The sequence below is a fragment of the Protopterus annectens genome, chromosome 11.part0 (assembly GCF_019279795.1).
Source record: "Protopterus annectens isolate FY-2018-M chromosome 11.part0, PAN1.0, whole genome shotgun sequence".
In the NCBI taxonomy this organism is placed as follows: Eukaryota; Metazoa; Chordata; order Ceratodontiformes; family Protopteridae; genus Protopterus; species Protopterus annectens.
This window is the reverse complement of record NC_056745.1, coordinates 1,207,352,905-1,207,378,558: the sequence shown is the minus strand read 5'-3', so window position 1 is coordinate 1,207,378,558 and position 25,654 is coordinate 1,207,352,905. Positions and strand designations below refer to the sequence as shown.

At 44.4% G+C, this 25,654-nt stretch overlaps 1 protein-coding gene across 3 annotated transcripts in view; it reads left to right on the top strand.

Annotated features, from left to right (window-relative positions):
* Positions 1-25,654, top strand: part of PPP6R2 (protein phosphatase 6 regulatory subunit 2) — a 4,227,669-nt gene that overhangs the window by 2,684,172 nt on the left and 1,517,843 nt on the right. The window lies entirely within an intron of this gene.

Below are 25,654 nucleotides of genomic sequence, written 5' to 3'. Positions count from 1 at the left end.
TCCAGTATAGGCTCAGGTGTAGCATGGCCTGAGATCTTCATCTAACACTGCCTTCCTAGCTGATCTGGGCTGGCTGTATGTGGAAAAAGAGGATGCAGGCACGGGATAAGCCCATGCTAGAGTCCATGGACTAGGCATGTGATGTCAACATTTGTGCAGTTCTTTGTGGGAGATGGAAACACAGGTGCCAGACTACACAGAGAGCTTTCATTGGATACCAGCATCTGGCTGGATTTCTGCACATGAAAGTCACATGCCCTTGTTCCTGTGAGCACTTTGCACATTTGGGACCTTAGAATTGAGGAGACTCATGCCTCTCTTCCCATTCACTTCACTTTTGAAATGAAGAATGGAGGTGAAGGCTGTGTACATGTCTGAAACAGGCAAAACTCCCTCATGAGATGGTACCCTCCTTAAGCAATGGATGTGTTGTTTGAGCTGTTGCCAGACATCCTGTTTGATCCCTCTGGTTGTCCCTTCATTAAGCTCTCCCCCTTTTTTTGTAACATCTTTATTACATCTTCACACTTTAAATGGCAGCATAGTTTGCATATGTTAATAGAAAAGAAAACAAACTTTAGTAATAGTTTCCATTGTTGCTGTCATGGGATGTATGCATATGTTTAACAATTTTCATTCACTGCAGCATTGTGTAATTATTCCATTCCTACCTTACCTTAAACATCAGTCCTCCATGTGTTTTACCCCACAAATTCCATTAATTTCTGTAAGGTTTGCGTCCTCCCTTTTTTGAAGATCCTACTCAAGTTTTTTTAGCAACTTCACAGGAGTTTGATTTCCATTTTTCTAGTAATTGTTATTTTGGTAGTCAATAGAAATAAACTTAGTAATCCTTAATTTGTCTAGGCAATTAATTTTCTGAATAACAGCTCAAAAGAATAATTTCCCTCATTGGAACCCTTTGTTCACCAGTAGGGAATTTATAAAATCTGCCAACTTCTTCCATTTACCTCTCTTCCCCTTCACCCCTCCGGCATTTGATTTCTACCTGCAGAAAACTATTCTGAAGTCTTCTTGGAATATAAAAGGTGCCTATGCAAACACATCCATGCAAAATCCTAAACCTTCTGTTCTTTGTTGCATTACTTGTGGAGCCTTACAGATTTATTTCCATTTTTTTTTGTCAATTTCTTTTTCCATTCTCTTTTTCACAGTCTTTTCTTGCCTCTTCTGTTTGATTCTTGTTAATTGTCATGCATTATTTTATCACACTTCTAATTATCCCCTTTTTAACAGTAGTTTCTGTTCTAGACACAGTAGAAAACTCTACTAGAGCTGGTCTTTCATTTAACACTCCTCTGTCCTTTTCTGTTTGCCAGTATTCTGTTATCAGTCCTAATAGGAAAGGCAAATCTGTAATCTGCAGTCCAGACTTCTGCTTAACCTCATTCCACTCCATTAGTTGCTTCCTGAGTTATTTGTTCCCAGTACTTTGATCGCTTTGCTAATTCCCTCCATTAAATTCCAGCTTCCTCTTCCCCGTTTTCTATACCCTAACTTACAGTCAGCCTTATTGGTAAAATCTCCTTTCTTGGTTTCCACTTAGGCTTTGTTCTCAGATTACTATCTTATACTATGCGTATACTATTCTGTATGGTAGTTATTCTCCTTTAGGACTTGCATCAAAAATTCTAGTCTGACTTTATCTCTTGAACTCTGACTCCCTGGACTACATAAAAAGAGACATGGAGGAGCTCTTGGATTATGTAGCCCAGGCAGGTACGACTCTAGCCCTGAGCAGCATCCTACCGTCACTCAGAATGATACCACAGTACAAGCAGAAAATTATGGGTTTCAACAATTGGCTAAGTTTCTGGTGTCATTTTAAGGGGATCCAGTATCTGTCTGCCTGGGATGACATGATTGACAGACCTCAATGCTTTGTCAGAGATGGCCTGCATCTGTCACCCCTAGGCTTCCGGATACTGGCCAAGGCTCTTGCCACCCCTATAGTGCCTTTTTAGGTGGTGTTCCAAAGATCAAATTACCACCGTAACATCTACAAACAAATGCAATCTGAGGGTCATGCTGCTCAGCGCTAGAAGACTAAATCTCAAAATGCACTCGCTCAAAGCACTCCTTAAAATGGAGAACATCAGCATTTGTGCTGTAGCAGAGACCTGGTTTAAGGCAGCAGAAAGTACCCCTGCACTACCAGGCTATAACTCATTCCACACATTTTGGCTACAGAACTTGGACCAAAGCTCCAAAGGTGGTGGTGTTTCCATATTCATAAAGGATGCACACATCTCCAGACTGGTAGCCCAACATAATGCATCAGATACTTCAGGTGCAGCTAACTTTGGTAAGACAGTGATTCAGGTTGTAGGGTGTTATAGGTCCCCAACCATGTCCCAAGACACTCACTCAATGTTCCTTAGCACCCAGGAGAATATTAGGGTCCAACCTAACACTCATACTGGGCGACTTCAAGTACCCCTCCATTAACTGGGAAAACTACTCATGTACCAATACACTTGCCCAGTGCCCTCGACCAACTCGTTCTTGCCCCCACTAGAGGTAGCAACATCCTTGACCTTGTCATTACTAACATGGGCAACCATTGCTCTACACCAATAGTGAAGTCTCCCTGGTTAGATCCGACCACAGACTAATCACTTTGAAAATCTACATCCCTCCCACTCCCACCCCGCAAAGGTAACCACCATGAAAAACTTCTCCAAAGCTAACTTTGGGCTCCTAAGAACAGAGGTGGCTAACTTCACGGCACCCATGGAAATGGAGAATAGTTGCATGACCTCAGAATCATACACCAGTGCACTGTACGAACATGTACACAAATGCATGGCTCTCATCATACCCAATAGAACCAAGACGCTGTCCTCCAAAAAAAGGAAGCCAATCTGGTGGTCCCGTGCCATAAACAAACTCTACAACAGAAGGAGGAAACTGATGCAGAATAAGGTGAAGTCCCAAGACTGGAAAAACTCCCTTATCAGCCTCAACAAAAAGTTGAGATCCATCATCAGATCCTCTAAAGCTAGCTATGAAAACAGAATTGCAGCACATAGTAAAGATGACCACAAGGCCTTCTATAGTTATGTAAAGAACCTCCACGGCAATACCCAGATTAGCTCTGAGCTACTGCACAATGGTATGTCTTATACATAGCCAACAGATCTTGCCAATATACTGGCCGACAGATTCAGTGCCAACTTTACCCCCCCCCCCCAAAAGACCAATCACAGTACCAGCAGATTGCCAGGCACCCAGTATTAATGCTGCACAGGTTAAAACAGCACTGTCCACGGCCAAGAATACAGCTTCTATGGGACCTGACAATATCCCTGGCTGTGTTCTACATGAACTAGAGAGTGAACTGGTACTACACTTGTGTGCCCTGTTTAGTCACAACCTCACCTCTGGCTTTGTCTCTACCGAATGGCGCACTGCTATAGTTATCCCTCTCCACAAAGGAGGAGCTACCACAGACCCTGGGAACTATCGCCCCATTAGCCTGACAAGTCTGATATGCAAAGCTATGGAACACATCATCATGGATCTAATAAACAAGGATATAGGGAATCTCCAAACTCTGGATCCCACACAGTTTTATTTTGTGAAGGGTAGATCATGCCTGCTCAACTTGGTCGACTTCATTGAGTCAGTCACCAAAGCTGTGGATGAAGGCAAGGTGGTTCATGCAGCATACCTTGATCTGGCCAAGGACTTTGATACCATTCCCCACTCAGGAATCATAGAAAAAATCACTAAGCTAGGCATCGACCCCTATATCACTAGGTGGGTTGCAAACTGACTCACAGATAGAACCCACAGTGTGAAAGTAGCTGACTCCAAGTCAGACTGCTGACCAGTCAGGAGTGGAGTCCCACAGGGATTGGTCTTGGGTCCTCTCCTGTTTGGTATCTACTTCTCAGAAGTCCAGTCCTACATGAAGGAACTCTGGCTGACAAAGTTCGCAGATGATTGCAAGTTGGGAGCCATTATTAACTCCCCAAGTGATGTTGACATCCTACAGAAAGGCCTCACTGAGACCAACGACTGGTGTCAGAACCATGGCCTTAAGCTCATTGCCAAAAAATGTGTCGTCATCCCCTTTGGAAAAACACAGTTCCCATGAACTACCACATTGATGGTAGTCCAGTGAACACAGAAGGCGTTATAAGAGATCTCGGAACACAGGTTGACAGCAACATCTATTTTGACCACCACACTGCCACTGTGGTCAGAAAGTCCTTCTATGTGGCACATCTCATTACTAAGGGTTTTGCATTCAGGAAGAAAGAGGTCATTGTCTCCCTCTACTCTTCCCTCATTAGGTCAGTCAACGAATACAGTGCCCCATTTGGCATGTACCTCACTAGACACCTGCAACAACTGGAGAGGCCGCAAAAGTACCTCACAAAGAGGATCCTAGGCCTTAAACACTTGTCCTATATGGACAGTCTCAAAAAACTCCCAACTATTCTCTCTCTCATATCGCCTACTTAGAAACGATCTCTGCTTGACTTATAAAGCCATGTCTGACCCAGCTCTGTTAGAAATGCTACAGCTAAAGAAATCCCAATCCCTCCGCACCACACACTCCAGAGACTTCAGCCTCATTACCACAATCAACAGAATGTGCTGGAGGGACATGTTTCATAACCCAGAGACTGCCCATGCTATGGAATAGACTTCTCATATGTGTCAAACAGAGCACCTCACTGGCCCTCTTCAAGAGAAATCTTGATGAGTGGATGGGAAGTAGAAAATTCACCCCGAGGATCACTCCAGTGGCTGTACTCAACAGAGGCACTGGAAACTAAGGTCAGGTGGCACAATGCCAGGGTAATCCTATGGGCTAGGCTTGTAAAGGCTCCAGGGCCATAGCCTAGTACGCACCTATGAACAACTGACATTGAGGTGGAACCACGGCCAATCATTTTCTAAGGCCTTAGGGAGATTCTGGTGAGGGAAGAATGCCCTTGTGCCCTTAATTGAGAGTAGGCATGGCTGTGAGCTTCCTAAGTTGGTCTGGGTAGACCTACTATTGAAGAAGAAGCAGAAAACTAGGCACATTCCTCCCATTGCTAAAGATCCTCAGAGAGAGTAACAGGATTTTACTCGGGGCTTGTAACATGCCCTGATGGCCTTAAGACCACCTCAGGGGGTGTCTATTCCTGTTTCTCCGTGGTCCTGTACTCCAGCTAAAAGGACTATGGAGTATGATTCTTCAGGTGAGGAGGTGCATTCAGGAGATGAGTCATTGTCCGCTTACTCACAAATTACCTCTCCTTTAAAACTTGGGTCTGAAGAGGAGGATTCCTTGAATCCTGATTCTCCCTTTGAGAAGGTGTTGTTTGGCAACACAGTAGTTAGCATAATGAAGTATTTTAAGTTGGATTGCTCACAAGTCTCTGCTATTCAAATGAGGTGTTATAAGCTGTTGCAAATGGAATCTCCTAAAGCTTCTCTGTAAGACAAAGGTAAAGTGATGCAGGATCTTAAATCTTTGCATCTTCCACATCCACATTTCAGAGAAACTATCCTTCTAAGTCTGCCTTTGTACATAGGCAACCTCATAAGCTCTCTAAAGGGAAGATGGTTCCTAAGTGTATTTTTCACTGATAAGCTCACACAGACTTCTAGAACTCAAAAGCCCCTTTTTCAGAACAAATCTGCCGCCATCTGACACATTTCTTCCCTTCCCATTAGCTAGGTTGTCCTCTCTCTCTCATTCTTTCCTTATTCCTCCCTGTCTGGCATCAGATAACTTTAGATTCTTGGGGTGTGCCTATATATATATATATATATATATATATATATATATATATATATCTATCTATATTTGATTCTCCGCTGGAGCGTCTTATGTGTGGAGTCTGCATGTCCTCCCCGCTGTCGAGTGGCGTTCGAAAGACATGCGTGAATGGGCATGCCTTCGTTGAAGGTTGGGCGTCGGGCTGGCACCTTGGCACCATAAAAATCTACTGCCAATCATTAGCGGACCGGAGTTCTGCTGTGGCGAACCATGACTGGGAAACGCCGAAAGAAAAACATATGTATGTATGTGTATATATATATATATATATATATATATATATGTGGGATCGGTATTGATCCCCGAAGGAACTTTTCACCAAAGCACAAACAGCTGAGCATACTTCCGCAAAAGTGCTTTTTACTAAAAAAGCACTTTCGTGGTAGTATGCCTGCAGCTAGAGGTAGTCGTGGGGGAATGACTATTGTGGAGATCGTACTACCGTGCGGATAAGGGAATATTCCCTTTTCCTCACTGTAGTGCAATCTTGGAGTAAGAATATTAGAGTAGGGGGAGTGTGGGGGGCTTCTTTCCCTGCATAAAAGTAGATTTATTGTTTGTTGTTTTTTTTTTTTTATGCACTTTAAAGCGCTTTTTCGGTGAAAGCGCTTTCGTTAAAGTGTGTTTGGTGATTGTGGATTCGGACTATTGAACTTTTGTTCAATTGTCCTATATCCATATATATATGTGTGTGTGTGTGTATATATGTATATATATATATATATATATATATATATATATGTGTGTGTGCATATATATATATATATATATATATATATATATATATGTGTGTGTGCATATATATATATATATATATATATATATATATAAAGTGTACACACCCCTGTTAAAATGCCAGGTTTTTATGATATAAAAAAAAATAAGACCACAGTAAGTCATTTCAAAACTTTTCCCACCTGTGATGTGACCTATAACCTGTACAATTCAATTGAAAAGCAAACAAATTTGGGGAAAAAATGTAAAAATTAAAAAACGTGCAATAAGCTGTTTGCATATATGTGCACACCTTTTAAACTAATACTTTGTTGAAGCACCTTTTGATTTAATTACAGTATTCAGATGTTCATCGTGTTACCCTGCTGCAGTCATCACACTTGGGTTATCCTGTCGTCAGGCGTTCCCGCAGTGGGCCGGAATTCCAAAGTCTTGGTCCAGCCTCGGTTGCTGTCGCCTCTTCCCTGATGTCAGTGCGCCAGGGGTATATATAATGTAACAGACGCGATTTTCTTCAGTCTTTCTTGCCGCGCGGTGCCCGAAGCAGAAGCAGTTCGCAAGTGCCGGTCGGCCAACTCCTGAGATTTTCGAATTCGAATTTCAGACCGAAGTCTTCTATAAACCTAAGTACCCCGTTGGGGAAACTTTTCTTGCCTCAGACCGATGTCAGAAAAAGTTAACAATTGTATTTCTTGTGGGAAGCAAATACCTCATAAGGATTTTCATTCTTATTGCATACCTTGCCTAGGCCCAGGCCACGACGTCACTACTTGTCAGTTTTGTGCTAGGTTTAATAAGCGTACTATTAAAAGGCGCTTTGATTTTGCACGGCACTACTTCGGTAGGAAATTTAACTACACCATGCCGATCGGAGCAACAGACTACCGGCGTGCACAAAAAACGCAAGGATAAGGACAGACAGCCCAGGCCTAAGCCAGATTCCGAGGCCTCGGCTGGTCTGGTCCTCAGTGAGGCTCCAATGCAGCCCTTGACTACCGCAGATCTGGAACCCGAGAACGCTATGGAAATTTTGGCGGAATGTACCAGGCCGACGTAGCCATTTAGTTCAGGCCCTTCCGACGACATTGCTGCAAAAGACGTCAGTGCTACAGAAACGCCATCGGTTTCTGAAGGCATTTTCAGACCGACGACTCTCACCATTAAAACGTTTTCTAAGACGAAGACTCCTACTAAATCTAAAAGGACTGCACTTCAGTCTCCTGTTCAAGGCCCCATGCCTAAGAAACAGATGCTCAAAATGGCTGAAGATTTGATTTCTTTAATCAGGGGTTCCCAGCCCCCTCCTGACAAAAGGCCTAGACAAGAGGAAGATTATGCATCATCTGAACAAGTGTCCATTTCTTCAGACTCCTCTGAGGACCAAGATTACTCCTCCTCCCCTTATGAAGATTATGATGCTGAGGACTGTATTCCCTCAGCTTCTCCTCCTGAAGACTACTCCTTTGGGGAAACTTTACACACTATGAGGGAACATTTTCACTGGGAAGGTCAGGACTACTCTGACTCGAAGAAAAGGCTCAGAGAGTTTCTTTTACTCCCCCAACACAGACCACTTGCCATCCCACCAGTTTTTGGATATTGTGGATGATGTTTACTTAGAATCCAGTTTGAACCCTGACTCTCTACCTCCTGCTCCTGCTAAGCCTGACAGATACTATAGAGTGCCTGATTCCCACAAATTTCTTTACAAAAGCCCTGTAGCTGACCCAGAGACTGTCTCCCAGGGTCCCAAGGGGGCAAAGGCTTCTATGGCTAAAAACCCTGTACCTTCTGAGAGGGATTCCAGAGCACTAGACAGGTGGGGGAAAAAGGTTTACACCTCAGCCACACTAGCTATGAGGGCACTGAATTGCCAGTTTCACATGCTTAAGTATCTGCAATTCCTAATCTCTCAGTTAAAGCAAAGAATAACCACTCTCCCTCAACAATCTGAATTGAAAGAAGTACAGGATCTGTTGCACACCACTGAACAGGTGGGCAAACATACCTTACAATGTGGATTTGATTCTTTGGAGGCCTCCTGCAGAGCAGCTGTCACTGGGTCTGTTATATGTAGGCATGCTTGGTTAAAGGAACAAACTCTGCCTGATCATGTTAAAGCAAAACTACTAGATGCTCCCTTACAGCAGGATGTTCTTTTTGGAGTTAAAGCAGAAGAAGTCTTAAAGAAAATGGAGGATAAGGAAAAATCTATGCAGACAGTCAAAGATTTCCTACAGGTACAACCCCCTCGCTTCAGCAGAAACTGGCCAGCAAAAATTGGTCCTTTCCAGCTACTGACAGACCACAGAGGGGTAAATACAGACGTCCAAGGGGCAGAGGACAACCACAATCCCAGTATAAACCTCGCCAATGGGGCACTACAACACAGAAGGGAGGAGAAGACAGGTCCCAATCCACCAGAAGGCAAACTCAGTGACTTGCACCTCATCTGGCCAAGCGATACTCTCTTGGCAGCCCCCTTGGGGGGGAACACTCGCACTTTTTGCAGACAACTGGCACATTGTCACAAAGGACAAATGGGTCCTAGACATAATTTTATGAGGATACAGATTCCATTTTCACACCTTGCCAATGAAAAGAGGAATGCCAAACCTGCCACAAAATCAATGGGCAAAGGCACAAAAGCAAATTACAGCTCTCATGGACATGAGAGCCATTCAACTGGTACCTACTCGAGAGCAAGGCCAATGATTTTACTCAAGACTCTTTCTAGTGCCCAGAAAGGACAATGCCTGGAGACCAATTCTGGACCTTTCAATTCTCAACACTTACTTACAAGTACCCAAATTCAAGATGCTAACACTACAGCAGCTTCTTCCCATGTTCGGCAAGGAAGCATGGCTAGTAACGTTGGACCTCAAGGAGGCATACCTGCATGTCCCTATCAGACAAAGTTGCAGAAGATACCTCCGTTTCATTGCAGGTTCAACCCATTACCAATTCTCTGCACTGCCCTTTGGCTTATCTACTGTGCCCAGAGTCTTCACAAAATGCCTGGCACCAGTAATTGCATACTGCAGACAAAGAGGAATTCAAATATACCCATACCTGGACGACTGCCTCATCCAAGCAGAAAGCAAAGACATTCTCTTACATCATCTGGCCTTTGTAAAGCATCTACTAAACTGCCTGGGGTACACAGTAAACGAAAAGAAGTAAAAACTAGTACCCTCACAAAAAATGACATTCCTGGGTGCCAGCTTGAATACAATGGCCCAGAAGGCTTATCTTATGCCAGACAAGCAACTACAACTGACTCAATATTTCAAGACAATGGCAACAAAGACCCAATTAACTGCAAGAAAAATTCTGCAGGCCTTGGGCTTCATGGCATCTTGCATACTAATAATACCATTTGCAAAGCTGCATATGAGGAAATTACAGTGGTACCTAAAAAGTGTATGTTCTCAACACAGCCACAGCTTGGACACAATGATATCTCTCATTCCCTGCCTACAACAGGAATTTCTATGGTGGTCACAGGCATGTCACCTCAACAAGGGTCAGCCTTTCACCTTGCCCCCAGCCAGGCAAACTATCACAACAGATGCTTCAGATTACGCCTGGGGGGCACACATGGCAGGACAGTGTGTTCAAGGTGTATGGACTGCAGATCAAAGGAATCTGCACATAAATCAAAAAGAGATGCTAGCTGTAGAGAAAGCTCTGACAGCCTTCAAGGATCTATTACATCCAGGACAACTTGCAATAAAGACGGACAACACCACAGTAATGTGGTACATAAACAAACAAGGGGGTACACATTCCTACCCTCTATGCAGGCAAGCAATGATCTTATGGAACACAGCTCTGGCTTACCAAGTTCAGTTACAAGCTCATTTCCTGCCAGGACAGAAGAACACATTGGCAGACGACCTCAGCAGAAACATCAAGGATCCCCATGAGTGGAAACTAAATCCACAAATATTTGCAATGATAACTCAAAAATGGGGCCTTCCAGACATGGACCTGTTTGCCAGTCCTCAAAACTATCACCTAACAACATTTTGTACAAGGACACTTCACCATCAAGCTTGGAAGTGGACGCACTCTCTTTCAGTTGGAAAAACCTGACAGTATATGCCTTCCTTCCATTACCTCTCCCCACAAAGGTACTTCTGAAAGTCAAAATGGAGAGACCATGACTGATTCTCATAGCCCCAGACTGGCCACGCCAGCACTGGTACCCGCTATTGAGGAATATGGCCAACAGCCCACCATGGATATTGCCACAAATTCCCCATTTGCTCACACAACAAAACAATCAGATTCTTCACAGCCAGCTCAAAACTTTAAATCTGGCTGCATGGCAAATCAACTAAACATCCAGCCAGCTCCTCTTTCCCAAGCAGTTCTGGATGTTATTCTGGAAGCCAGGAGGCCAAGCAACAGGAAGGCTTACTCGGACAAATGGAAAAGTTTTGTGCCTGGAACCAAGCTAAAGGCCAAGACACAATTCAGCCTTACATTCTACAGTATTTAACTGAGATGTTGCACAAAGGACTTTCTTTTTCCTCCATTAAAATCCATGCTTCAGCTATTTCAGCCCACTACAACATGGATCCACCTTTATTTTCGCATCCTCTTCTAAGGCAGTTCCTCAGAGGGGCAAAACACATTAGACCACCCAGGAGAGCTCCTACACCAACATGGGACCTCAATTTTGTTCTGGAAAAACTAACGCTACCTCTCTTTGAACCAGCTTTCTCTGCAGATCTTCAGTTCCTAACATGGAAGACTGCCCTGCTGCTAGCAATAACTTCAGCTAGAAGAGTCTCAGAGCTACAGGCACTAATGGCAGTGGAACCTTTCCTCATTTTTCATCAACACAGAGTTTCTCTAAGAACTAATCCTTCCTTTATGCCTAAGGTGGTTTCCAGTGTGGCTTTAAATCAAACCATCTACTTACTCACCTTCTTCCCAAATCCACAGAACAAAGGTGAGAGTCTCCTGCATTCCTTGGACATTCACAGGCAACTTTGTTGCTACTTGGACAAAACTAAGGCTTTCAGAAAATCTGACCAGCTCTTTGTATCCTATGCTACAGCTTCTCAAGGGAAGGCTATATCAAAGCAAACCATTTCTAAATGGATGGGTCATTGCATACGTTTCTGCTACACCCATCATGGAAAACCAGTTCCTGCTACCATTAGGTCCCACTCTACCAGGGCAACAGCTACTTTTACGGCTTTTCTCAGGGGGGTTACAACCAAGGAGATTTTAGAAGCTGCAACTTGGAGTTCAGTACAAACCTTTACCAAACACTATCACTTACCTCTTTACTCTAAGACTAGGGCGGGCTTCATCACTGCAGTTCTGCAGGGCCTTATAGCCTCCACTAACCCTCTATGATACCTCCTGCCATCCTTAGCTTTGGGATTCAACCCAAGTGTGATGACTGCAGCAGGGTAACACGATGAACATAGCACAGTTTTGTACCTACCATAAATGTAGATGTTCGAGTGTTCATCCTGCTGCAGTCCAGGTTACCCTCCCTCCATCCCCTCTGATCTACTGGCTAAATCTCTTCAATACCTTACTGATGTATTTGCTTATAGCTGAAGGGATTTTGTGTTTGTGCAGAGGTTACTCCATTTGGTACTAATTACTGACCACCTTTTTGGGGGCACCTGACATCTGGGGCAAGAAAACCTGAAGAAAATGGCGTCGGTTGCATTATATATACCCCTGGCGCACTGATGTCAGGGAAGAGGTGACAGCAACCGACGCCGGACCAAGGCTTTGGAATTCCGGCCGACTGCGGGACCGCCTGACGACAGGATAACCCAAGTGTGATGACTGCAGCAGGGTGAACACTTGAACATCTACATTTATGGTAGGTACAAAACTGTACTTTTTCATGGGTACACACCTGCCATCAATTAAAGAGACTCTGATTAACCCCAAATAAAGTTCAGCTGTCCTAGTAGGATTTTCCTGACATTTACTCATTTGCCTGCTACAGCAAAAGCCATGGTTCGCAGAGAGCTTACAAAGCATCAAAGGGATCTCATTGTTAAAAGGTGTCAGTCAGGAGAAAGGTACAAAAAATTTCCACAGCATTGGTTATACCATGGAACACAGTGAAGACAGTCATCAAAAAGTGGAGAAAGTATGGCACAGCAGTGATGTTGCAGAGAACTAGACGTTCCTCCAAAATTGATGAAAAGACAAGACGAAAACTGGTCAGAGAGGCTGCCAAGAGACATACAGCAACATTGAAGGAGCTGCAGGAATTTCTGACAAGTATTGGTTGCGTACTACATGTGACAATCTCCCTTATTCGCCATATGCCTGGGATGGGATATGGGGTAGGGTTGCAAGACGTAAGCCTTTTCTTGCACAGAAAAACATCCAGGCCTGGCTAAAATTTGCAAAGCAATACGTCAAGTTTCCCAAAAGCATGTTAGGAAAATGTGTTATGTTATGGTCTGATGAGACCAAGGTTGAACATTTTGGCCACAGTTCCAAAAGGTATGTTTGGCGCTTAAACAACACTTCGCATCACTAAAAGAACACCATCCCCACGGTGAAGCATGGTGGTGGCAGTATCAAGCTTTGGGGTTGCTTTTCTAAAGTTGGAACTGGGGCTTTAATCAAGGTGGAGGGAATTATGAACAGTCCCAAATACCAGTCACTTTTGGCCCAAAACCTTCAGGCATCTGCTAGAAAGATGAAGAGGAATGTCACCTTTCAAAATGACGGTGACCCCAAGCATACATCCAAATCAACAAAAGAATGTCTTCACCAGAAAAAAATTAAAGTTTAAAATGACCCAGCCAGAGCTCAGACCTAAATCCAATAGAAAATCTGTGGGGTGACCTGAAGAGGGGTGCGCACAAGAGATGCCCTCACAGTCTGACAGATTTCTAACGCTTTTCCAAGGAAGAGTGGGCAAATATTGCCAAGTCAAGATGTGCCATGCTGATAGACTCTTACCCAGAAAGATTGAATGCTGTAATTAAATCAGAAGGTGCTTCAACAAAATATTAGTTTAAGGGTGTGCACACTTATGCAACCAGCTTATTGTACTTATTTTATTTTTTATAATTTTCCCCGAACAGATTTTTTTTGTTTTTCAATTGAATTGTACAGGTTATAGGTCACATTAAAGGTGGGAAACGTTTTGAAAGGATTTATTGTGGTCTAATTTTATATATCACAAGAACCTGGTATTTTAACAGGGATGTGTGCACTTTTTTATATCCACTGTGTGTGTGTTTGTGTGTGCGCGCGCACGTGTGTGTGTGTGTGTATATCTATATATATATATACATATATATATATATATATATATGTGTATATATATATATATATATATATATATATATATATATATATATACATATATATATATATATATATATATATATATATACACATATACATATATATACATATATATATATATATATATGTATATATATGTATATGTATATATATATATATATATATATATATAATGGTATGGAAACCCCCCCTCCCTGTTCTCAGCTCTTCCTCATGGAAGTCCCTCCCCCACCCCTTCTCAGCTCTTCTTCAGCTTACTGCAAACCAACTTCCTTATTTTTCTGGAGTTCTTCAGGATTTATTGAATCAGGACACCATTCATCACATTCCAGTATCCCAATGAGGAACAGGGTTTTACTCCAAAATGTTTTTGGTTCCCAGAAAACAGGGATCCTGGTAACCGGTCCTAGATCTTTCTTTTTAAATACCTTTCTAAAGATCTAAAGACACCTTCCTTTTGGATACCTTCCCTCTAGACTCTGTTTCCTTTCTTACTTCCGCAGGCATTTCTGTTTTCCTAAATGACACCTATCTTCATATTCCCTTTTAACCCTCTCTTCAGGAAGTTTTTACATTTCTCTGTTTTGTCCTTTGGTCTTTCTATGGCCCAAAAGTGTTCACCAGATGTCTGCCCCCTGTCATAGCCTTTTGCAGGCTTCAGGAAGTCCAGATATTTTCACATCTGGACGATCTGCCTCTTCAGGCTTCCTCCCAGTCCAGGGTTTTGCAGGAGCTAGTTTCACCATGTTCTATCTGTGCAGTATGAATTCCCCAACAATCTCAAGAAGGCCAGTCTAACTCCTTGTTAAGACCACGTTTTTCTGGGTTGGAGAGTTCAAAATATTCCAATGTTGGCTTTTCTTCCTTCTTCCAAGGTTCCGTCTGTGGCAGCCTACTTCCAGTCTCTGCTTTCCCTTTCTATCATTTCTGCAAGGGAATTTCAGAATCCTGGGGTTTTTATCATCTACCATTCAGTGCTCCCCTTTACCAAGCTTCACATGGGGAAATCTCAGTTGTTCCAAATAACGGTTTGGCTCCAGCATTGACATTTTCTGGAGTTTCCATTTCCCTTACTTCCCTACCTTGTCTCACACTCAAGTTGCACTGGTGGATTCAGCTTTTCTCTCTCAATCTGGGATTGTCTTTTCAGACTCCTACCTGTATTCAGGAACTATTTACAGATGCTTCTTGTCTAGGGTTGGGAGTCTCTTCCAGCTTTGGGTTCAGGGTCTATGGCCTCTTCATCAGAAGCCGGTCCACTTCAACATAAAAGAAATGAGGGCATTCATTCTTGCTGTTCAGGCCTTCTGTTCTCTTTGGTCTCCAGGCCCTTTAAAGGTCTTTATGGGCAACACCACAGCCATGTGGTACATCACCAAACAAGGGTGCACAAGATCTTTTCTTGGTTGCAGACTGGCCTTTCAGGCCTGATATTTGATCAGATAATCCTTCAGGTGGTCTGCATCCCTTTAGAACACAACTTAGTGGCAGACTACCTGAGCAGGTCTGGGACACAGCTCATGAGTGGATGCTTCACACAGAGTTTTTTTTTTTGGATGTAGTACATCACTGTGCTATTCCTCAAGTGGATCTTTTTGCCTCCCCTCTGAACAAGCAATTTAGTCATTTCTGTTCGAGTCCCAGGTCCTCTGACTTGGAAAGTGAATACCATGTCTTTTTCTTGGAAGAGAATATTTCATTCTGCTTATCCTTCTCTTCCTCTTTTTTCCAGTTCATTTTTTTTCTGTACAAGATCATGAAGGACTCCCCAAGAATCTTGCTGGTGACCCCCTTCGGCCCAGACAGCACTGGTTCCCTCCTCTCTTTCACCTAGCCAGGGGCAGCCATCACAAGTTACCTCACTGGTTGAATCTTCTGACACAAGACAAGAGGTCTCTCATTCACCCTCACTTGTCCACTCTTCAGTTGACACTTTGGGTGATAGGATTTTGATCCCACTTAGACACTACATTTCTGAGGATGTGCTTAGGGTTCTGCATGAGGTCAGGAAACCCACTACCAGAAGATGCTATATGGCTAAATGGAAAAGATTTTCTGTGTGGTGTCTCAAGCATCACCAGGATCCCTTTTCAGTGGGAGTGCCTTTGGTTCTTTCTTACTTACGTGAACTGTTCCCTGCTGGCTTACCGTATTCTTCTGTTAAAGCTCATTTTTCAGCAGTCTGTGCTTGTCTGTCCTTGAACCCACCTTAAACTTCTCAGTTTGAGGTCAAACAATTCCTTAAAGGCATCATTCATGTCAGACCTCCAAGAAAAACTATTCCACCTTCTTGGGACTTTCATTTCGTCCTTGAAAACTGATTCAAGCTTCTTTTAAGCCCGCCTCCCCTTTTTTGCAACACTGCAGCTGGAACACTGTTCTGTTGGTCACCCTTACTTTAGTCAAGAGAGTTTCTGATCTTCAAGCTGTGATAGCTATTCCTTCCTTTTAGTTTTTCATGGGGACATGTTGTCTCTGCATACTAATCATTCAATTATGCCGAAGGTGGTCAATTAGTTGTCTCTTATTCAGTTTATCTAGCTCTCTTCCTTTTTTCCTTCTCTTCAGTCTACTAGTGAGAAAGTTATTCAGACCTTGGATCTTCATAGACAGCTCAGGTATAATTTGAGTAAGACCAAGGCTATCCACAAGTTTGTGCAGTGTTTTGTTGACTTTCATAGCAGAACATTGAGTTTGGTGGTTTCAAGCAAACCATCTATTCCTGAATTTCCGAGCCCATTTCTTTTTTTTTTTATTCCTTTCATGGAAAACAGCTTTCTGTTTCAATTAGGGCTCATTCTGTGGAGGCAGTGGCCTGGCCTCTTCTGGAGCCTTCTTCAAGGGTTTGGATACTAAATCCGTTCTTAAACTTACCACTTGGTCCTCTGTCCGCACTTTTGTTAAACATTATAAGTTGGATGTCATTTCCAGAACCAGGGCTTCCCTTCATGGGTTTGCGGAGGGCTCCTCTGTGCCTTCCTCTACCCATCCTGTTCAGTAGCTTTGGTAATCTCCCATATGTTATGAATACTGCAAGTAATATGGAAGGACACAGTACAGCTGTATAAAATTTTGCCATAAGAGTAGATGGTCATCTTTTGACTGATTCAGTATTCAGTCTCTCCATCTTGCCCCCTTTGTTTTCTTTCGTCTGTTGGGAATTTTTTCTGTTTTTTTTTTTCCCCTGTGGATGTACAGTGCATGTTCTCATTTTTATTGGGGTGGCTATACTTCTCTTGGGGCACTTTATTTCTGAGTATTGAGTCTTTTTATGTCACCTTTATGTCCTGTGTCTGTGTGGGGTGCATATGCTTGACTTACGATGCTAGGAGAAAGTAAAGGCATTGGTATACTGCCTGCATATTGGACTGTCCTAGTAAGGAGATCCAATATGTTATGGATATTGCAACAGTGAAAAGAAGGACATCTAATGTTATGGTAAGATTTTTCACAACTGTATTTTTTTCTTGAGTACCCTGCCAGTTATGTCCTTGAATTTCAGAGTCCTTTTATTTCTTTGCTAACGTCTCTAAATATAAAGCAGATATCAAAGAGGAAAGAGGATATCCATGCCTGGTTCCTCTATTCAAACACTTCTTGTTAGAGAGGAACACTTGCATCATAATTCTTGCCTCTAACCTTTCATATTTCCTCCTTATTAACCCAATTTACTTTTACAGAGAAAGCAGATGCTACCAGTGCTCTATTCGTAACATTGACTTTATCGAATGCATCTGAAGTTGTCTTCATTTGGTCTTCAACCTGTGGGTTACCAGATCCAGCATGGATCTGACTTGGCCACATATTAGCATCTGATCTAAGCTCCAACCACCTCCCCTACAAATAATGCCCCTGTCTCCTTCCTCCCTTCAAATCTTATTTGCTGTGCTTCATGTCTCTGTTGCGATCCGTGCTCTAGGCTACAGTTTTAGGGAAGTAACTTTTTCTACCTTTTTGACACTCCTTTCTTAAACCTTTCCTTTTTCTACCTCCCCTCTCGCTCTCCGTGTCGGTTTAAAAAAGAAAAATAAAAACGTTTTTCTTCTAACCTCGTTTGTGTGGTCTCTGTGTGCATGAGTGTGTTCTGGGCCTTTTGGTTAGGAGTATGGCTGAAACCCCGCCCCCTCCCAAAACCAGGCTTCCAAAAATGCACAGAGTGTGGCCACAAGCTGTCTCCAGCTGATGGCCACACTCTGTGCATAGAATGTCTTGGGGCTGCCCACTTGGAGACCTCCTCCTGTTCCATCTATGCTGGGTTTAATCCCTGGGCATTGATGGACAGGAGGAATAAGTTAATTTTGAAGGGCCTTCTTCCCCCTCCTACCACCGGGGCCCAGACCTCTTCTGCCCCGGCTTCTGCTTCCGCCTCTGGGACTCAGCCTCCCGCCAAGAGGTCCAGGGACAGAGACAAATCTTCTAAGTCCAAGGACAGGGCCAGGAAGCAATCCCCGGATTGCTCGTCCTCAGCAGACCCTCCAGCTAAAGTAAGGTTGGCTCTGAGGATGGAGTCCTCCTTGGCTCCGCTCCCCTTGGTTCCCTTCGGAGGAGCTTCGGACCTGGTCGTCGGCACAGGTTTCCCTCACCAGCTCTCTAGGCCAGTGTCGGTGGCCACCTCTTCTCGCTCCACCCACAGTCTCTCCAAAGCGGAGATGGATAGGATGATCCAGAAGTTTTATCCGCATTTGGATAGAGATGGGAGTCTTGCCTGCCTTCTCTCCCTCTGGAGTGGGGGGCATGGAGTCTGCATTCATCCCCATTACTCCTTCTCCAGTCCACTAGAGCTGCAGGTACAGGCATTGCCATCAGGCGCCATGCCTGGCTCTGTGCCTTTTTGGAACCCTTTAAGGTGACTTTTACGTGTGCCCCGTACGACAGTTAAGTCGGTATGTGTCACCTTAGTTCAGAGTGAGAAGGATGGGAAGGCTGTGTCTGCCGTTGGGATCTGCTTTTTGGACCCTCAACGAACCTTCTTTAGGAATCAACGAGGGATCAAGAAGATGTGGTTCTCGAAATCTCAGAGCTATTCCCAGTATACTCAGGACTTGCCTTCCCCCAGGGGCAGAGGGGGATTTGATAGACACCGCCCAAGAGGCAGAGGGGGGTCCGAGAAATCAGGGAGCTCGAGACCCTTTCTCAGAGAGATCCACACAGCAAATTTGAAGGGTTGTAAGGCTGCTCGTCTCTGGAGGCAGTTGGGGGCCACCTCTCGCTACACTCAACAGCCTGGGAGTCCATCACAGAAGATCTTTGGGTGTTGTAAATTATATCCAGAGGCTATTCAGTCTCCTTTCTCAAGCCACCTCTACCAACCAGACACCTCCCGGATGTTCCACCCGTGCAAAGGGAGGATGCAAAAGTGAATCATCCAACCCGTCCCCCCCAAGACCAGTCTGGACTAGGCATTTATTTCAGGTTCTTTTTGGTGCTAAAGAAAATGGGGGACTTAAGACCCATTCTGGATCTCTCCATCTTGAACCTGTCAGTGACCAAGACGAAATTCTGGATGGTCACCCTACACTCTATCCTGCCTTTCCTGCAGGAGAGTGATTGGATGTGCTCAATCGACCTTCAAGAGGCATACTACCACATCAAAATGGACAGGCCCTCTTGGAGGTTTCTTCACTTCCAGCTGGGAGCCAGTCATTTAGCAGTTCAGAGCTTTCCCCTTTGGTCTCACCACAGCCCTCAGGATGTTCACCAAAGTGATGGCAGTTGTAGTGGCTCACCAGAGACTCCAGGGTATACAAGTCTTCCCCTGACTGGACGACTAGCTCCTTGCTGCTCCTTCCGGGCATCAGCTCTACCAAGCGAGGGATTCCTTTCTTTTCTTAGCTGAGCGGTTGGGCATTAGCATCAATCTCAGCAAGTCGTCACTGGCCCCTGTTCAAGTATTAGATTTCACTGGGGCTGGATTGGACATGATTCAAACCAAAGTCTTTCTTACCTCGGAGAGGATACAGTCTCTGAAGCTACATGTCCTTTGTATTCTTCAAGGCCAGTCTCTGACAGTGGAAATGGTATTAAGGGCACTGGGGTCCATGGCGGCCATGATCACTCTTTTACCCATGGCATGTTTTCACATGCAGGTTCTTCAGTGGATCTTCGCGGTTCAGTGGTCCATGTTAGATTTCCCATTGTCACACCCCATTTGAGTCTCTCTGGTGTGCAGGGACTGTCTTCTGTGGTGGATTCATTCTCTGGAGCTTGTTCAGGATCGCTGTGGGAGGGGCACTGCTTGTGAAGAACAATCCAAGGCACTTGGTTCCCATATGAGACCATTTTGTATATCAGCATCCTGGAGATGACGGCGGTGCTTCTAGTGTTGCAGGCTCTCCATACCCATCTTCCTCCAGGGACGATTGCTATCCAAACAGACAGTATATCTGTGGTCTCGTACATCAACAAATGAGGAGGGGGCAGGTTTTATCCCCTTTGTCGCGAAGCCATGAGAGTGTGGCACTGTCCACCGGCCATTTTCTGGTGGCAACGCACATTCTGGGGCGGTCCAAAATTCTAGTGGACAGGCTTAGCGGGTCTGTTCTGATGCCTTACGAGTGGTCTCCAAATCCTTCAGTAGCAAAACAGATCTTTCTCAAGTGGGGTCAGCATTGCTGCCATCTCTTCACCTCTCCTTCCAGTGCAAAATGCAGCAAGTTTTTCGCTCTGAACCAACCACCAGGGGAAGGCTCCAGAGATGTTCTGAGCTCCAGAGATGTTCTGATTCATGCTTGGCCCTCCAGCCTTCTGTATGCTTATCTTCCTTTTCCCTTAATACCAAAATTCCTTCAGAAAGCTCGCAGGCTGGGAAGATTAGTTATCCTCATTGCCCCATTCTGGCCTCGCCAAGTCTTGTCCCCCTCTCTGTAGTCTCACCTTATGGTTCCATCATGGACGTTGGATCCAGTTCAGGATCTTATTTGTCATCCTTCAGGGATTCCCCATCCAGACCTGGACAGTCTGAAGATCACTGCCCTAGATCCTTTCACTGCTCCAGTTTTTGCAGTTTTAGAATTTTTGGCAGGGATATTTCAGCAAGGTGCCAGTTCTTCTACGGTCATGGTCCAATTAGCAGCGATTTCTAATTTTCATGTAGGTTAAAACATGGTTTCCTTGGCATCTTCTAAGCTTTGCAAAGCCTTCTTAAAAGGCACTTTTCTTCTTTGTCCCCCTGTGAAGGATCTTATGCCGCCGTGGGATCTCACGTTCTGCAAGCTCTAGTTTCACCCCCCCTTTGAGCCTGCAACCGCTGTGGACCTACAGTTTTTGTTGTGGAAGACGGCTTTCTTGGTTGCTATTACTTCCTGCCAGGAGGGTTTCGGAGCATCAAGCTTTGTCGGTCAAGCCTCCTTATATGATTTTTCATAAGGATAGGGTATCCTTGCGTACTAATCCATCTTTCCTTCGTAAGGTAGCTTCGGAGTCCAATATTAATCAGGTGATTAATCTCCTGGTCTTTTTCCCAAATTTTCAAAATAAGGGAGAATACAATTTGCATTTGTTTGATGTGCACAGACAGTTAAATTTTTACCCGGACAGGACTAAATCCTTTCGTAAGTCTGACCAACTCTTCATTTCCTACTCTAAACCCTTTTTGGGAAAAAACAGTATCGAAGTTCACCATTGATCATTGGATTTCCCAGTGTATTACATTGGCATATTCTGCTAGGGGTTTATCCCTGCCTGGTCATGTGAAGGCACATTCCACTAAATCTGTGACTACGTCAGGGGCCTTTTGGTCCAGAGTTTCATTAGAGGACATCTGCTCTGCGGCTACTTGGTCTTATCACATACTTTCATCTCACATTATAAGTTGGACATCATATCCAGTAACAGGGCATCCTTTGGCTCCACCATACTCTGGAATATCCTTCCATGAGGGCCTCCCAGGTCTTTAGTAGCCGGTGGCCAAATGAAGACAACATCAGATAAAGAAGTTATGTTCTCACCCTAACGTTCCATCTGAGCTGTTGCTCATTTGTCTTCATCCGTTCCCTCCCTCCTTCCCCCTGCCTTACATAGACTGTGTGGTGGTCTGGTGAGTAGAGGATGTGGTCACCACTAGGGTGCCTCTTATTCTCCCTTTCTTGCTTATAGAGACATTCAGCATGGGACAAGGTGTTGGGTCGGGTGTGGATGCTAGGTTAGGTAGCAAACTCGATCTGAAGGGAGGAAGGAGACAGGGGCATTATAGGTAGGGGAGGAGCTTGGAGCTCAGATCAGATGCTGGTTATGCGGCCGAGTCTGATCTTTGCCGGATCTGGTAACCCAAAAGTTGAAGACAAATGAAGAGCAACAACTCAGATGGAACATTATGGTGAACACACAACTTCTTTTTTCTTTACAATAAGGATTCCACAACCACTGTAGTATGTTTCTTACACTCTGCTTCCCTCTGGATCATCATTGTTCTGTTATATCCATTGTTGTCTTTTCCATCCAGATTTAAGTGGGGTATCGGCTCCGACTGATATCTGAGACTGGTCATTCCAAGGACTTCAGCCCCCAAGCTCTGACTCCTCTTTCTGTAGTACTTTGCTCTGTACAGATTTACCCCAGATCTCATTTGCCGCCTTCCAGGATAGCAGCTAGATCTCAAGCTGTGCTGGGTGTATCCTTTTTTTGTGTGTCTTCGAGCACTTTTCTTCACCTATTCCTCGACCCTTGTTTTTCTAAGTAGGTAGGTATATTTGCAGGTTTCCAGTAGAGAAATCAAGAGGCAGCACCATATCCAGATATAAAATAGCAAGCACTTTCGCTTTCCTGAGAACACTTCTTCAGACTTAATGCAGGAAAGCGAAAGTGCTTACTATTTTATATCTGGATGTGTTTTATGTGAATAAAGTCTCCTTCGCTGTATATGGTGCTGCCTCTTGATTTCTTCACTGGATTATATTCATTTGGATTGTTGAGGCACTTTACCCTGTGGACTGAGCTTATTTTACTGCTATATTTGCAGGTTTGTTTCTTCCAGTAGGTAGGCTAGTTAGATACTGCATGTTTATGTTTATCTTGTTAGTCATTTATGGGTTTATCCCACCTTTTTTGTGTGTGGATTATATAGCTGTAATTTTTTTTCTGTAGTTAGTATCTGTAACAACAGTTTTTGTATTTTTAAGATAGCTCTTATGTTTAAGGTTTTAAAAGGTGTGTGGTATGCAGCTATACGCTCCCTTCCCAGGACTGTCATGATTTGTGCATCTACTGTCTTGGAGCTGATCACCTGGAGACCCAGTTCTCTATTTGTGACAGCTTTGGATCCGGAACAGTCAATGAACAAAGGGCAGAGCTGGTCCTTAAGGGCCATTTACCTACTGCAGATACTTCCTCCTCCTCTACTCCAGCTATTAAGGCTGATAAACATGATCAGGGTCAGTAGGATGGGCTAAGGGTCCCAAACTGTGTAATTGGGATCGGATGCAGGTGGCTCCTCATGCTTCTAGCCAGCTGGATCCAAAGGTCTTTGGCTACTTTGGCTGTCTCAGCGCCATCTTTGGATCTGATGCCTTGGACCTGTTTTCCTGCAGCACCAACTATGGTGAAGGCCCCTTCCCCGACACTCAGTATCCCTAGCACTTTTCTGTCAAGAGGGGCACCCTTGGGCAGGATTCATTCCCTTTTTCTCTTTCTACTCCTTGAAAGTTTTTCCTGGAATCTTTGCCATCTCCACCACGATGTTCATCATGCATACAGCTGCAGTCATAACAGATGGGTTATCTTGCCGTCAGGTGGGTCCTCGGTCGGCCGAATTCCAAAGTCTAGGTCCGGCGTCGGTTGTCGTCGCTTCTTCCCTGACGTCAGTGCGGCAAGGGTATAAAAGAGGCAGCCGACGCCATTTTCTTCAGTCTTTCTTGCCGCGCGGTGTCCGAAGCAGAAGCAGTTCGCAAGTGCCGGTCGGCCAGCTCCTGAGATTTACGAAAGTATTTCAGCTGAAGTCTTCTTGAAAGCTAAGTACCTCGTTGGGGAAACTTTTCTTGCCTCAGACCGATGTCAGACAAAGTTAATAATTGCATTTCATGTGGGAAGCAAATACCGCATAAGGATTTCCACTCTTTCTGTATACCTTGCTTAGGCCCAGACCACGACATCTCGGCCTGTCGTTTTTGTGCTAGATTCAATAAGCGCACTATTAAGCGTCGGGCGGAGTTCGCCCTTCACTTTTTTGGCAAAAAATGTAATTATATTATGTCGTCGGATACTCCGACTCCAGTTTTGAGCAAAAAATGCAAAGATAAGGACCGACATACAAGGTCCGCACCACCTACTGAAACCACGCTAAGGCCGACTACCAGTTCTTCGGTTCTCAGCGAGGCACCTACGCAGCCCCTGAGTACCGATGACAATGCATTACCAGTGTCTTCAGTACCCGACGTCGCAGGCTCCTCGGCCCCATTCCTACTACAGATCCCGACTCCACTCCTGGCGGGGAAACTCAGAATTTAGACAGGCCTGCCATTTCTCAAGGGGTCTTCAGGCCTTCCTTCTTCTCTATTAAAGCCTTCACTAAATCTAAAGCAGCCATGAAAACCAAAAAACAGGTTCCTCAGACCCCCTCTCAAGGCACCATGCCTAAAAAACAGATGCTTAAAATGGCTGAGGATTTGATTACTCTTATCAGGGGTTTTCAACCCCCCTCTGACAAAAGGCTCAGATTAGAGGAAGACTACCCTTCCTCAGATCAAGCTTCTATTACCTCAGAACTATCTGAGGACCAGGATTATGCCTATTCTCCATTCGAAGACTCTGATGCAGAGGAGTCTATTCCATCGGTCTCCTCCCTGAGGACTTCTCTTTTGGGGAAACCCTGCATACATTGAGGGAATACTTTCCCTGGGAAGGCCAAGATTACTCAGATTCCAAGAAAAGGCTCAGGGAATTTCTCCTGCTCCCCCAGCATAGGCCTCTGGCTATCCCTCCTGTTTTAGATATATTGGAAGATGTGTACACAGAAGCCAGCCTTAATCCTGATTCTTTGCCTCCAGCTCCTGTTAAACCAGACAGGTATTACCGGGTTCCTGATTCTCACCAGTTCCTATATAAAAGCCATACTCTGACCCAGAAACAATTTCACAGGGTCCCAAGGGAATTAAGGCCTCTACTGCTAAAAATCCATTACCTTCAGAGAGAGATTCCAGAGCTTTAGAAAGGTGGGGGGAAAAGGTGTACACCTCGGCCACTTTAACCATGAGTGCATTAAACTGTCAGTTCCATATGTTAAAGTATCAACAGTTTTTGATATCTCAGCTGAAAAGCAAGATGACATAACCAGAACAACCAGATTTAAAAGAGTTGCAGGATTTGTTGCAGAGCAAGTGGGTAAACATACCTTGCAGTGTGGTTTTGATGCTTTAGAGGCCTCATGTAGAGCTGCTGTTATGGGGTCTGTTATACGTAGGCATGCTTGGCTCAAAGAGCAAACCTTACCAGATCATGTCAAAGCTAAATTATTAGATGCACCTCTTCAAAAAGATGTATTGTTTGGTGTTAAAGCTGAGGAGGAGCTAAAGAAAATGGAGGAAAAAGCGAAATCAATGCAAACAGTGAAAGATTTCCTGCAGGTACAGCCTCCACGTTTCAGCAGAAACTGGCCTTCAAAAAATTGGTCCTTTCCAGCCATGGGCAGACCTCAAAGGGGCAGATACAGGTGTCCAAGGGGCAGAGGGCAACCTCAAGGATCTTTCAGAGCCAGACAGTGGCAAGCACCAACCCCAAGAGGTGGAGAAGATAGATCACAGTCTTTTAGAAACTGCCAAGCAAAGCTTTAATGGCAGCACCTTTGGGCGGAAAACTGACATTATTCTC